The sequence below is a fragment of the Callorhinus ursinus genome, unplaced genomic scaffold (genome assembly GCF_003265705.2).
Source record: "Callorhinus ursinus isolate GAN/ISIS: 27379988/994484 unplaced genomic scaffold, GSC_fseal_2.0 scaffold28, whole genome shotgun sequence".
Taxonomy (NCBI): Eukaryota; Metazoa; Chordata; class Mammalia; order Carnivora; family Otariidae; genus Callorhinus; species Callorhinus ursinus.
In genome coordinates, this window is record NW_027397090.1 from 13900173 (window position 1) to 13913190 (window position 13018).

Here is a 13018-nt window from a genome sequence, read left to right on the forward strand (position 1 = left end):
AAGCAGAGTAAAGGAATTTAACTATTTTTTCTAAAGTACCAAGAAACAACAAACAGAGGAATGCAGAACAACTATCCAAAAAAGAAAGAAAAGAATTCCAACAATAAAGGAGAGCAGACGCAAGCCAAGAGGTGGAAAGGCAGCATCTGACGGAGGAACAGACTGAAGCAGGAAGAGAAAGGGTTGGCTAACAAGGTTGAGCACTGAAACAGCCTCTAAGTAAAGCCAAGCAGAGCAGAACAGAGCAAATGGGAGGAAAGGCACAGAAAGGAGCATAGAGACAAGAATGTGTGAGAAAGAGATAACTGAAGGAAAATTTGCATAAAGAAACAGGGACTCATTTCACACACATGGAAAAAAAGAAAAACCAAACATGAGAATTTTATATCCAGTAACGTGTTTTTCCTGGATCCATCCTTGTTTCATAAGAAGGCGCGCATGCAACAACTCAGAAAACGTTCTTAAATGCAGTGATATCGGTAACATTTATGATGTAAAAACCAAGTGATCAGTTAACTTGAAGACTCAGTTTTACAATGAAATCGTTTGAATACTTTCCAATTCTCATTTAGGATAAGAACAATTTAACTTAATTCTAAAGCTGCAGGACCTAACAATATGAAAACCTTACTAAAAGTAATAAAAATGGATTTTCCCAAACAAGAACAAAACATGAAAACACACACACCACACGTACAAACACACACACAGCAGTTAATGAAGTTATTACAGCCGCATCCTACTTAGGAGTTATATCAGTCACAGGGTCTGTGTTGGCCAAATGTGTGCATTTTTAAAGCAGCGGTTTACTACTTGGTCAGCTGCTGGTCAAAAGTACTTAAATCATCCTGGAATAATCTGCTCTGAAAGAATCAAAGTTCTAAACTGGCTACCTTAATACTCGGGATCCTGTCAGGCACTATTAACTAAAAGGCAGTGGGGCAAAATAAAGAATAAAAAATTATAAATAAATAAATAAATAAATAAATAAAAATTTTAAAAATGAGAATGGATGTCCCATCGGGGAAGCGTTATTGGAAAGAGCCTTCTGGTATTTATTGGTCTTTAAAATCACAAAGCTGCAATAATTAGAAAGTGTGGCATACTTAAAAGAAACCATAGGCGTATGTAACTATAGAGAACAACGTATCCATCCATAGAATTAAGCCTCTTTTTTGCACATACCAGTTTTCTACTATTTGTAACACCCTATCATATTTGATTCATTTCCCCATACCCACCACCTTCCTTAAAAAAAAAAAATTAAAAAATCAAAGATCCTCCACAAATGTTGAATATTTATTGAATTCTGAACTTTAAATTTCATAAACTTTTTGTCAAGAATTGTAGGTTCTTTGATAAATCACATAATTAGGGTAAATAACCAATGAACTACAGGTTATTCTTTTCAGTCCCATATCTTACCAATTATAAAAAGAAATCATGACAGCCATAAATATAGCATTATTGCTCCTTCCTGCTGACAGAATATTTCCCAAAATGCATTTTTTCATAATATTTCTGTAATTTCTTTAGTCAAGGTCAAAAGGAAGTTTTTAAATATTAAAATGTCTAAAAGGAATGTGACATAGACACCTGATTAGAAGAGCGATGTCAGTTAAAAACGTATTTTAAAACTTCTTAAAAACCACTTTCACTTTTTACCTACTACTACGCACTTTTATACATTTAAAAAATTGAAAAGAGATATTGGACCAACTGAAACAAAGGCACAGTACTGGATCGAGTGATTTCTGAAATGCATAACTGAGGATACTGAAAACAAGATATCTTGAGGTATATTCCATAAATCCAAAGGACAGTTTCAGCTGTATCACATTATAAATGCCAAAAACTTCAAAGACACATGTTTCACAGTTTGGGGTGGGGTGAAGTAAATACACAGAAAAATCTTTAGAAAACCTAAAATGAAACTAAACCATCTTACTAAAGAGATAAATGTTACTCTCTCACAGAGCCCTAGCAAATTGTCTTCATGGGGTCTACGCTAAACTTGGAAGATTTAGATTTAATTCCAACCCAAAATCTGAGAACAGAAACATAAAAGGTCACAATTCAGAATTTTAAATGATACTTGTCTGGAAAGTAACCTTTCTTCCTTTCATCCATCCCTCCGTCCACGGGGCAGGATGACAGGATGTGGCAAAGCAGGGCAGGGGACTGACAATCGGAGCGCGAAGCCTCAATCTCCTTCCGCTCTGCATCTCTCTCCACAGGTAAAAAGTGAGGGAAATACTAACAGGGTAACTTGGGAGTAATGAGGTATAGCTAAGGCAAGATTAACCACGAGTCATTAACTATCAAAGCAGAGTGATGGATACATGCGAATTCATTTTGTGATTTCATCAAACTGTTCTATGTTTGCCTATTGACATTTTTCCTTAATAAAAAAGTGGGGAGTATAGATAATAGACTTGCTCTTCAAAATCTTTTATAGCTCACACATTTTTTCATAGACATGGTGGCAGTACAGACAAGGGGTAATACTAAATTTAGCTTCTTTAATTTTTTATGTATTTGTGTTTTTAATGGTAGAAATACCAGGCGCACAAGTTGAACTCTGGTCTATGGGTTGCTAAAATGTGGGCATATCTGGCTCACTTCAGACCCAAATGCCTGGGTATATCTGCAAGTATAATCTTCTAACCAGTCTTTAAGGACGGAAACTAGGATTCAAAATAAATATTATATCTATAATTATGTAAGTTCAAACAGAGAAAAGTAGTTTTTGTTTGTTTAAGGTTCCACAGCAATTTCTACTTCCTTAACTAAGTATGTTAAAAAACACCCCTATATTACATTATTTTATATATTTTGTACCATTTTTGAAGTATTCCAATACAGTATAATCGCCTCAAATACTGTCAAACTGTACATTTCATAATGGATGACAGGCACATAATGCTGAATATGTGACACTGAACTGAAATGGAAAATATGATTTTGACATTAGTACACTGAAAATCTCATTCTAAAAATATCAGCATGACAATCTATTTGTCAAAATAACAGAATTCTAGACAACTTGCTTCCATTAGTAACTTTTATTTATCTAAATAACCTCTCATTTATGTCTTTTTGCATATACAAAATTTTACAAATAAGTTCAATTCATAAATCCATGATTAAAGATGACTAGATAATGATAGATGGCTATGCCATACAAACAGTGACATGTGAGCTTCACGTGCTCGGAGACACGGAAGAGCGTCTGAGCACAGAAGCATCATATGCAGCTTCTTTCTCCGGTCTCAATGAGCTACCTGGGCAAACTGGGGGCATAACCAACAAAACTAGCCACCTAGCTAATTCTAATTTCTAGTTGCCTATTAATTGCGATTTTTCTACTTTTAATAGTTCACATATCAATTCTTTCCAATTCTTTAGGAACAAATTTGGTGAAAGTTACAGGTGTTTCAGAAGACTCCAACTTGGAAGCAGGTTAACATCCCCTACCCCTCAAGTAAAAAACTTAAACCAAACTAAATGTAGTTTTTGAAAGTCTCTTAATCTGCTTGTTTCCTTCTAGAAAGCCACAGTTTTAGTCAATATATCTCAAAAGAATGCAGAAGTGAAAAGGCTATGTGTTCAGGGAAAGGCATATAAAAATGATAAAAGGCAAAAAAAGAAACACAGAAGGAAAAGTCCTATACAAAGACAGATATAAGCAATTAGGACTCTTTAGTACAGAAGGAAGGCAAGCATCAAGGCGTCAATATTATAAATGTATAAAAGCCATATCTGAAGAAATACACAAAATCTGCTTCTCAGATTTTGTTCTCTGTAAGGTCTTCCCAAGCTTCCTATTTGAAATTGCAACACCCTCATCAACTACCCTACTACCCCTCTTTCTTTCCTTCTTTTTCTCCATAGCATTTACAACCACCTACTACGATACTCATTTATGTCCCCTCTCCCGCATCACCAGTAATGTGAATACAAGCCCCTTAAGAGCAGAGACCTGATCCGTTTTGTTCACCACTATACCCTCCACAGCGGTTCACTGCTTGGCCCACACTGTATCTGTGAATATTTGCTCAATAAATAAATGGATGAATACAAAAAGTGAAAATGAGCTTGTATCCCTAAACTGATTCTAGAAATTGAAGGGAACCCCTTGAGTCTGAAGAGAGGGTGATATGACTTCACAACTGGTAGTAAGTTCACCAAACTCATCAACTTGAGATAGTAGTGAATTAAAATACACAGATTAAAAAGGGACTGGATAGATCTATCAATGACAGTTCATATTTAAAAACAAAGATTTTCCAGGGGAAAGTCTCTGTAGTAGACACTAACGCAAAGAACCCTACCTTACAATAATGCAACCCTTAGTGGAATATCACAAATGGAACCACAGATCGAACTACTGTAATAATTCCATTCTGACACCACCAGCTGCCTTGGGGTGAGCTTGGAACTCAAATCCTGATTCTGCACTTTTGACATTCCAACAGAAACAGTGAAGTTAGGCAGCAAAAGGTGAAACTGAAGAGGTTTGGGGTATTCCAAGTAGCCCCCCAAAAAACAAAGTTCTCATAATGCCCCTCACCATGTTTCTCCCATAATAAGCAGTATCAGGAATTCCTGTACCCTAAGCTGTAATCATCAAGACAGTATGGTACTGGCACAAAAACAGACACAAAGATCAATGGAACAGAATAGAGAGCCCAGAAATGGATCCTCAACTCTATGGTCAACTGATCTTCAACAAAGCAGGAAAGAATGTCCAATGGAAAAAAGACAGTCTCTTCAACAAATGGTGTTGGGAAAATTGGGCAGCCACATGCAGAAGAATGAAATTGGATTGTTTCCTTATACCACCCACAAAAACAGATTCAAAATGGTTGAAAGACCTAAATGTGAGACAGGAGTCCATCAAAATCCTAAAGGAGAACACAGGCAGCAACCTCTTCGACCTCAGCCGCAGTAACTTCTTCCTAGAAACATTGCCAAAGGCAAGGGAAGCAAGGGCAAAAATGAACTATTGGGACTTCATCAAGATAAAAAGCTTTTGCATAGCAAAAGAAAGTCAACAAAACCAAAAGACAACCAACAGAATGGGAGAAGATATTTGCAAATGCCTTATCAGATAAAGGACTAGTATCCAAAATCTATAAAGAACTTATTAAACTCAACACCCAAAGAACAAATCATCCAATCAAGAAATGGGCAGAAGACATGAACAGACATTTTTCCAAAGAAGACATCCAAATGACCAACAGACACATGAAAAAGTGCTCAGCATCGCTCTGCATCAGGGAAATCCAAATCAAAATCTCAATGAGATATCACCTCACAGCAGTCAGAAGGGCTAAAATTAACAAGTCAGGAAACGACAGATGTTGGCGGGGATGTGGAGAAAGGGGAACCCTCCTGCACTGTTGGTGGGAATGCAAGCTGGTGCAACCCCTCTGGAAAACAGTATGGAGGTTCCTCAAACAGTTGAAATTAGAGCTACCCTACGATCCAGCAATTGCACTACTGGGTATTTACCCCAAAGATACAAATGTAGGGATCCGAAGGGGTACGTGCACCCCCATGTTTATAGCAGCAATGTCCACAATAGCCAAACTGTGGAAAGAGCCAAGATGTCCATAGACAGATGAATGGACAAAGAAGATGTGGTACAGATATACAATGGAATATCATGCAGCCATCAAAAGGAATGAGATCTTGCCATTTGCAATGACATGGATGGAACTGGAGGGTACTATGCTGAGTGATATAAGTCAATCAGAGAAAGACATGTATCATATGACCTCACTGATATGAGGAATTCTTACTCTTAGGAAACAAACTGAGGGTTGCTGGAGTGGTGGGGGGTGGGAGGGATGAGGTGGCTGGGTGATAGACATTGGGGAGGGTATGTGCTATGGTGAGCGCTGTGAAGTGTGTAAGACTGTTGAATCACAGACCTGTACCTCTGAAACAAATAATACATTATATGTTAAAAAAAAAAAAAAAAAGAAGATAGCAGGAGGGCAAGAATGAAGGGGGGGAATCGGAGGGGGAGACGAACCATGAGAGACGATGGACTCTGAAAAACAAACTGAGGGTTTTAGAGGGGAGAGGGGTGGGGGGATGGGTTAGCCTGGTGATGGGTATTAAGGAGGGCACGTTCTGCATGGAGCACTGAGTGTTAGATGCAAACAATGAATCATGGAACAGTACATCAAAAACTAATGATGTAATGTATGGTGATTAACATAACATAATAAATAAAAGTGAAAAAAAAAAAAAAAGGAATTCCTGTACCCTGCCACAACGAGAAAAAAGGAAGAAGGTAGTGGATCCTAAAAGCCACTCACCAACTTCTGAAACTAAGAAATTAGTTTTAACAGACACTAAGGAAATCCCAGGCAAGTCTAAAATTTCACACACACATGTACAAGTATGAAATTCATATATACCTACAGAGTTAGTTAACAAAACGTCATCTGAAAAGGTAAAAGAAAAAGAGACTTAATGTCAGCCAAAATCTACTATAAGATGATGCTGTATTTGAAGAAATATCCAAAATTCATGAATTTATGCCATTAGGTCCATTTCTAAAAAAAATAGGAAACAAATCCATTTGGAGGAAAAAAAAACAGCATTGCTCTGGTCATTATAAAATCAGGGCTACACAAAATCATTAAATGGTTAATGCTGTTTTCTATAATTTGATCAGAAATGAAGATAATCTTTTAATAATTACTCACTGATTACTTCTACTAGGAAAGGACATTGGGCTTTGTGCTGAGTTAAACTATCATGTAGTCCTCTGCCTTCAGGAAGCTCAAAAACAATTTGAAAACATCAAGTATTTATAAACAACAATATAAATCACAATTCCCAATCAGTAGCAGGGTAAGACATTCATTAGAAGTGAACTGTTCAAGTTAGGAACCACTCTAATTTAGGAAAGATGAATTTAACTCGGGTGGGAAACATATTCTAAGCAGAATAAAGGAGGAGAACGAAGTTATAAATGACCAGGCAGAACTGTACTGAGCCCTGATGTGTCAGACACAGTGTGGTTTGCCGATGTCCTCTGATGGAATCTTTAAAACAATCTTTTGAAGGTAGATCTTATTAGGCCTAAACTTCATAGAGTTTGAGTAATCTGCCTAAGGTGAAATTACTAATCAGTAGCAGAGCTGAAATTCAAACCCAGGGCTGTGCATTCTGAGTTGATGCTCTTAACCAATTCCACAACACCCACACACCAGCCCAGGCCAGGAAAGAGAAGCTAGAGAGCAGAGTGGTGAGTGTGAGTTTGAAAATGTACACGAGACTATAGGCTTCCTAACAGCACTCTCATGGTTTTAAGGCACTCGGTGAATATTTCTTAAATGATTCTGCGGAGTAGGCAATGTGGAATCCGAAAATACACTGACACGAAGAAACAAAACTCCGGGCTACCTGAAAACATCCCAAGTACCTTCGTTTTAAAGGATTCCATTAATCCATATTTAGAGACAATTTCAGTAAAATTTTATCCAGATTATAAATTCATAAAATATTAAGAATATATTCCATGTTTTAGATTCTTCCCCTTTATATCCAACAAACAGCAGCCTCGTATTTAGGTACTACAGTTACTGAATCTCTGTATTCAAATCTCAGTTTAAGACTTCCAAGAATCTAGCACTCTCTTTTCATCTGAATTATACTCTTAATATTTGTATTTTTCCTTCCAACCAATAGGTACATTGGCAAATCAGGAATACAGTTCACTCTAAAGTAAATGATTTAGATCTCGACCCCCCCCAAAAAAACCTTTTCTTCATTTAATAGAAAGCAAATTCAAATTAATGCATTGTATTCTGAGTCTCTCAATTCAGATGAAACTGCAGCATTAAATTAAAAAAAAAAAAAAGAAACCATAAAGACTAAGAATGAGGAACTTCTAGGCAAAAATGCAAGAGCTAACTAATATTTCATCATACCTTTGTTTATCATATGTCTTTTTATTGAAGGTGAAGATAAATCCAAAGGGAACAGTTTTACAAGAAAGGTTTGTCCATGGGGACTTACCTTGTTAAGAGCAAATGACAAATGGTTTTCCCCTATAGGAAACCAACTCCTGTTTTATATAAATGTACCCTTTCAGATTTGGTACCACAAATGAGGCTGGTAAGAGCATCAGGTTGCTGCTAGAAAGTTCAGTTATTTGTTATTTTCTTGTCTCTCTTGGACGGATGGTTTCAAATAATCAACAGGGCTAGCCCTCAGATTGTGCATCTTTATCACAAAATAGGATAACAAAACAAAGTTCAAGTGTGACCTCACAGATTTACTTACATAACACACACACACACACACACACACACACACACACACACACACACGATAAAATAAGACAAAATCTTGGTAATTACTTCTTCCTGCCAGTCCCCTACTATTAATCAGTAAACAACATATCCTTCCAAAAATTCAGATTAAGGAAATAAGAAGTCATACAATAGCATGACTGCTGTTCTGCTTCTGGTTGCTGTGGAAGAAAGGGCAGTCCCTGCACGTTCTCATTCTGTTGGTTCTCTTACTGAGCACCGCGACACCTTTAAAGCCCAGCCGGGCAAGTCTCAGCTTGTACCACCGACATCAGCTGCCAACATTTTACTTCTGTTCTGTGTGAGTGACCTACAGGAACAAATGTTTCCGTTTTTTAAAATTAATAATTTGTCGGGTGCTCTTTAGGATGATTAGTACCACCGTTACCCTCATCAAGAAAGCAGAGGTGCAAGCCCAGTGTGAGAATTATTTACACGAATACATTGATTACGACATACATCACTAATACCCAGCAAGGAGATATCCAAACATATGTAACATTCTGTTTTTTGAAAATCCAGCAAATATGGTATTTCCCCTTAATACATAGCCTATTTATGATTTGGAAAAATATTTTAAAATGTGATATCTATGTCATTCTAAAACAAAGCAATTAAAGAATGATCTGCGTGCCAAAACTTAAAGTTGGAAATAATAAAAAATTAAGATATGTATTCAAACCTTACGGGATTATAAAACTTTAATTTGCCTTTTCTACAAAAAAAAAAAAATAAGCATGGGGAGGGGGAGGGATTGGCCTATATAATCTCTAATGTCTGTTCTAACTTAAAAATCCTGATTCTAAAATAAAACATCCTAATTATGCCTACTGGAATCCCACATATTTGTGCCATTTAGAAGCATGTGTGTAGCTCTAGTGACAAATTTTTTCACCTCTTTAATCTCTACTCTAGCACCCTGGATGCCCCCTTTGGTCAGCTGTGCAGAGCCAGACATACTAAAGGGGCAATGGAAGAAGGCAGCACAACAGTTAAGCAGAAACAGGGAGGGAGGCTGAAGTTGAGCACGAGGGAGGAAGACACTTATCACAGGAGGTCTGAGGTTCCAGCTCCAGACCCAAAAGCTTAACTGCTCTGCACACAGGGTCAAGTTCTGAAATAGCAGTTCTTGGATAAAGCTTTTCTGTACACGGTGTTCTTCCAAATTAGAATATTAAGTTGTTTGCTCTTGGGAAGTTACTCCAGTATAGAGTAAGTGGACCAATATTACATTTTTCACATTGGAAAGGGCTTGTTTTTTAAATTACGTTATAGGACATAAATGGAGTAGTCACATTTTTAAAAAACTTTTAAATGCTAGATAAAATTACCAGTGCTTTTACTGACACTATACTGAATGTAAAATAATAAAATGCCAAATAAAATTATACTTTGATTCTGAGGTATGTAAAAAGCACAGAAAACGTTATTACAAATAATGTTTACACTGATGTTGCATTAAATTCATAATAAAATCTCCTGTGTAAGTATGAGTGAAATTAATGTGTACTCCATCATTTGTTTTGCAAGGTTACATTTATGTTTTGTTCAAACACCGGCTGATTAAGCTTTATACTGGCATTCTCTTGTATACATCACATCTTCTATCTACCTTTGGAAAGCTCAGATATATGAGAATCTAATAATTTAAATATTATTAGAATCTATAACTCAGATGTTTCTTAACGGCAGAAAGAATTAACTATAACCCTTTGAGAAAAGAAATGGTAGCTTAGTTATGGGATAAGATCATCTAATTAGCACGTGACTTTGGATATTTTATGTCACTTTACCATTCTGTCTGGCTAGTAGTCACCTGTAGCAGAAATATTTTAAAAGACTGAAAATATATTTTATTAAGTCATATATATTTCTATGGAAACTTTTGTCCTTTTTTTTTTCTTTTTTTAAGAGAGGGAAGAAAAGGTGGGGGGTTGTACAGGGGAGGAGGGAAAGAACCTTAAGCAGGCTCCACACCCAGCACGGAGCCCAACTTGGGCTCAGGCTTGATCTCATGACCCTGACACCATGACCTGAGCTGAAATCAAGAGTTGGATGCTTAACCAACTGAGCCATGCAGGTGCCCCTCTATGGAACCTTTTGGATCAGAGAGAAGTTTAGCAATTAAAGTTACATAACCAAAAAAATGCAGGCCTTATTTAATGTAATGAATTTACTTCTTCATGCCTTATTCATTTAATTAAATTTAAACAACAAGAAAACATCAGCTTTCAAATAAAGAGATTTAGGTCTACATTTTGTGCTGTTTATTAAAATGCCATTAATCATTGTTTGTTACACATATTAGTCTGCTCATTACAGAATAATTTCCAACATGAATAATGGATTTTTTTCTTTGCTATAGACTCTAGCATTAAGCTTCTTTCATACCTGAACCTCAGTCAGATAAAAAAACTAAGGAACCCTCCTCATTCCCTGAGGCAGTGAATCAGAAGATATTAAACTGCTTTGAATGGTAGCCTAAGTTATCAGTATATCAGCTCTCACCAATGGATGTCTCTTCCTTTATGTTCCATTATGTCCCATAACAGAGCTGCTAACTCTGAACTGAGTATCTTAATAGTTGGTTCTCTTCCCTGATCAACTTACAAAATGGCTCTAACAGTTCATCCAAATTTATCTACACATAGGTTACAAGAATGATATACAAAAGATTAACACCATTTCACCTCTGAGAGGTGCATCTCACACAGCTGTCTTCCTCTGTCCTGCAGAGGTGCATCTCACACAGCTGTCTTCCTCCGTCCTGCAGAGGTGCATCTCACACAGCTGTCTTCCTCTGTCCTGCAAACATGAGCTGCTATCCTTGCCCTGGCTCCCTTTTATAATGATAGGTCAGATTTCAAGTAGGAGAGCCTGGAATTATTAAGCAAAACACTTGACAAATAACTGAGAACAAACTTCCTGATTTAGAAATGTTATTCTGAGAAGAAACAACATGAGGACTGATGAAGATCAATCACTCTCAACTATTCTGTCTTAAACAGAATTTAAGCATTGTTTCAAGCCTCCACTGAGTCTTTCTTAACGTTAAATTTAATTTTTTTTCAGAGAAACACAGAATAAGGAAGGATTCAAGTTTGTTTCAATAAACAAATATTTCAAATTATAGAGCTATAAGAACAAGAGAAAGTATTGTTAAATACGTGTGTTGGGCACAGGGGGTTCATTATCCTGTTCTCTCTACTTCAATGTAAGTTTTAAAAAATTCCAAAATAAGGACGTTTTAAGAATATATACATTTATGGTATGCAGTTTTTTTTAAGATTCTATTTATTTGAGATAGAGCAAGTGAGAGAGAGAGTGTGTGTGCACAAGCAGGGGGAGGGGCAGAGGGAGGAGAAGCAGGCTCTCCACTGAGCAGGGAGCCCAACGCAGGACTCGATCCCAGGACCCTGGGATCATGATTTGAGCTGAAGGCAGATGCTTAACTGACTGAGCCACCCAGGCACCCCTGGTATACACTTTTCCACTATATACTGGCTTCCGAACTGTAAACTGCTTTAGATACCAGATAAGCTAAGATCCCCACTGAATATATTAATTTTGTATATTTCATATACTACTATTATATAATTTTGTAATAATAAATTACAAGGAAACTCCGACACAACATCTCAACTTAATGCTCTTCTATATACAACATTAAGTAAAAGTTAAACCCCAAGCAATAACAAAGGTCCCACAGCCTTACTATAAATATTTTCAACAAAATATTATAAATATTTTCAACAAAGTACAAGCATCCTCTATTAGTCAAAATCACAATAAGGCAAAAACAACAACTGTTCATCCAACAAATTATGTCGCCAATCAAACTCTGATTTATCCACTTTATCTCTACTTTAGAATTCTCCACTAATTTCATCTAACTACATTTTCAGTATCTCCTTCTACCCTTTTTGTCCTTTTTGGTTCCCAAATATCATCTCTGTCATTTTTGTAGCCCTCTACAATTTGAAACCTTAAGAAATATGTTCACACAGCTGGGAATATGTAACTTTGGTCTAATACCTTATTTCTCCCTTTTCTTTCTTTTTTTAATTTGAAAAAAATTTTATTGTGGAAATTTTCGGCTCACACAAAAGTGGAGAGAATAATACAATATTCCCATCATGCAGCCCCAACAATGAAACCCTGAGTCTTCAAGATTCCTAAATTAACCAAAATAGTACAGGCACTAAATACAAATTGATATAAATCCTTTAATTCCTAATCCAAAAATAAAGCTAAAGGGCAACAACATAGAACTACAAGCTTACAGACAAATGTACCCAATTACCTGAGGCCTCTGTTAGCACGCTTTTGAATCAAATTTTAGATTTACCTGATTCACCCTCATTCTTACCCCATTCCCTCAGATCAAGGTGTTGTTCTGGGCATGGGGTGTCATCTCTTGGCATTCTTTCTAAGGTTTATAAACCAAAAGGTAAACTGGAACTTCCAAAGCCCGGACAGCAATGAAAATTAACAAGAACACAACAGAAGAAGTTTATATTATCCAAAAAAGAAGCTTTTATTTCAAAGTTTATCAAGGGCACCAGAACTGGAGGTGAGTGAAGTTTCAGGATGGCTCCAATGACCTCCTCACCAGTACTCTGATCTACATCTCCAGTGCACAGTCACTTGCATTTCTATCAAAACTAATAAATGCTCAA

The 13018-nt window shown here is 36.6% G+C and overlaps 1 protein-coding gene across 9 annotated transcripts in view; it reads right to left on the reverse strand.

Moving 5' to 3' along the window:
* RFX3 (regulatory factor X3) overlaps positions 1-13018 on the reverse strand; it is a 280896-nt gene that overhangs the window by 257116 nt on the left and 10762 nt on the right. The window contains exon 2 of one of the 9 annotated variants that reach the window (XM_073878135.1): positions 11030-11216. The exons of the other annotated variants lie outside the window; for them this stretch is intronic. The gene's annotated coding sequence lies outside the window, so the exon portion shown is untranslated. The remainder of the gene's footprint in view (positions 1-11029; positions 11217-13018) is intronic. 9 annotated transcript variants of the gene reach the window in all.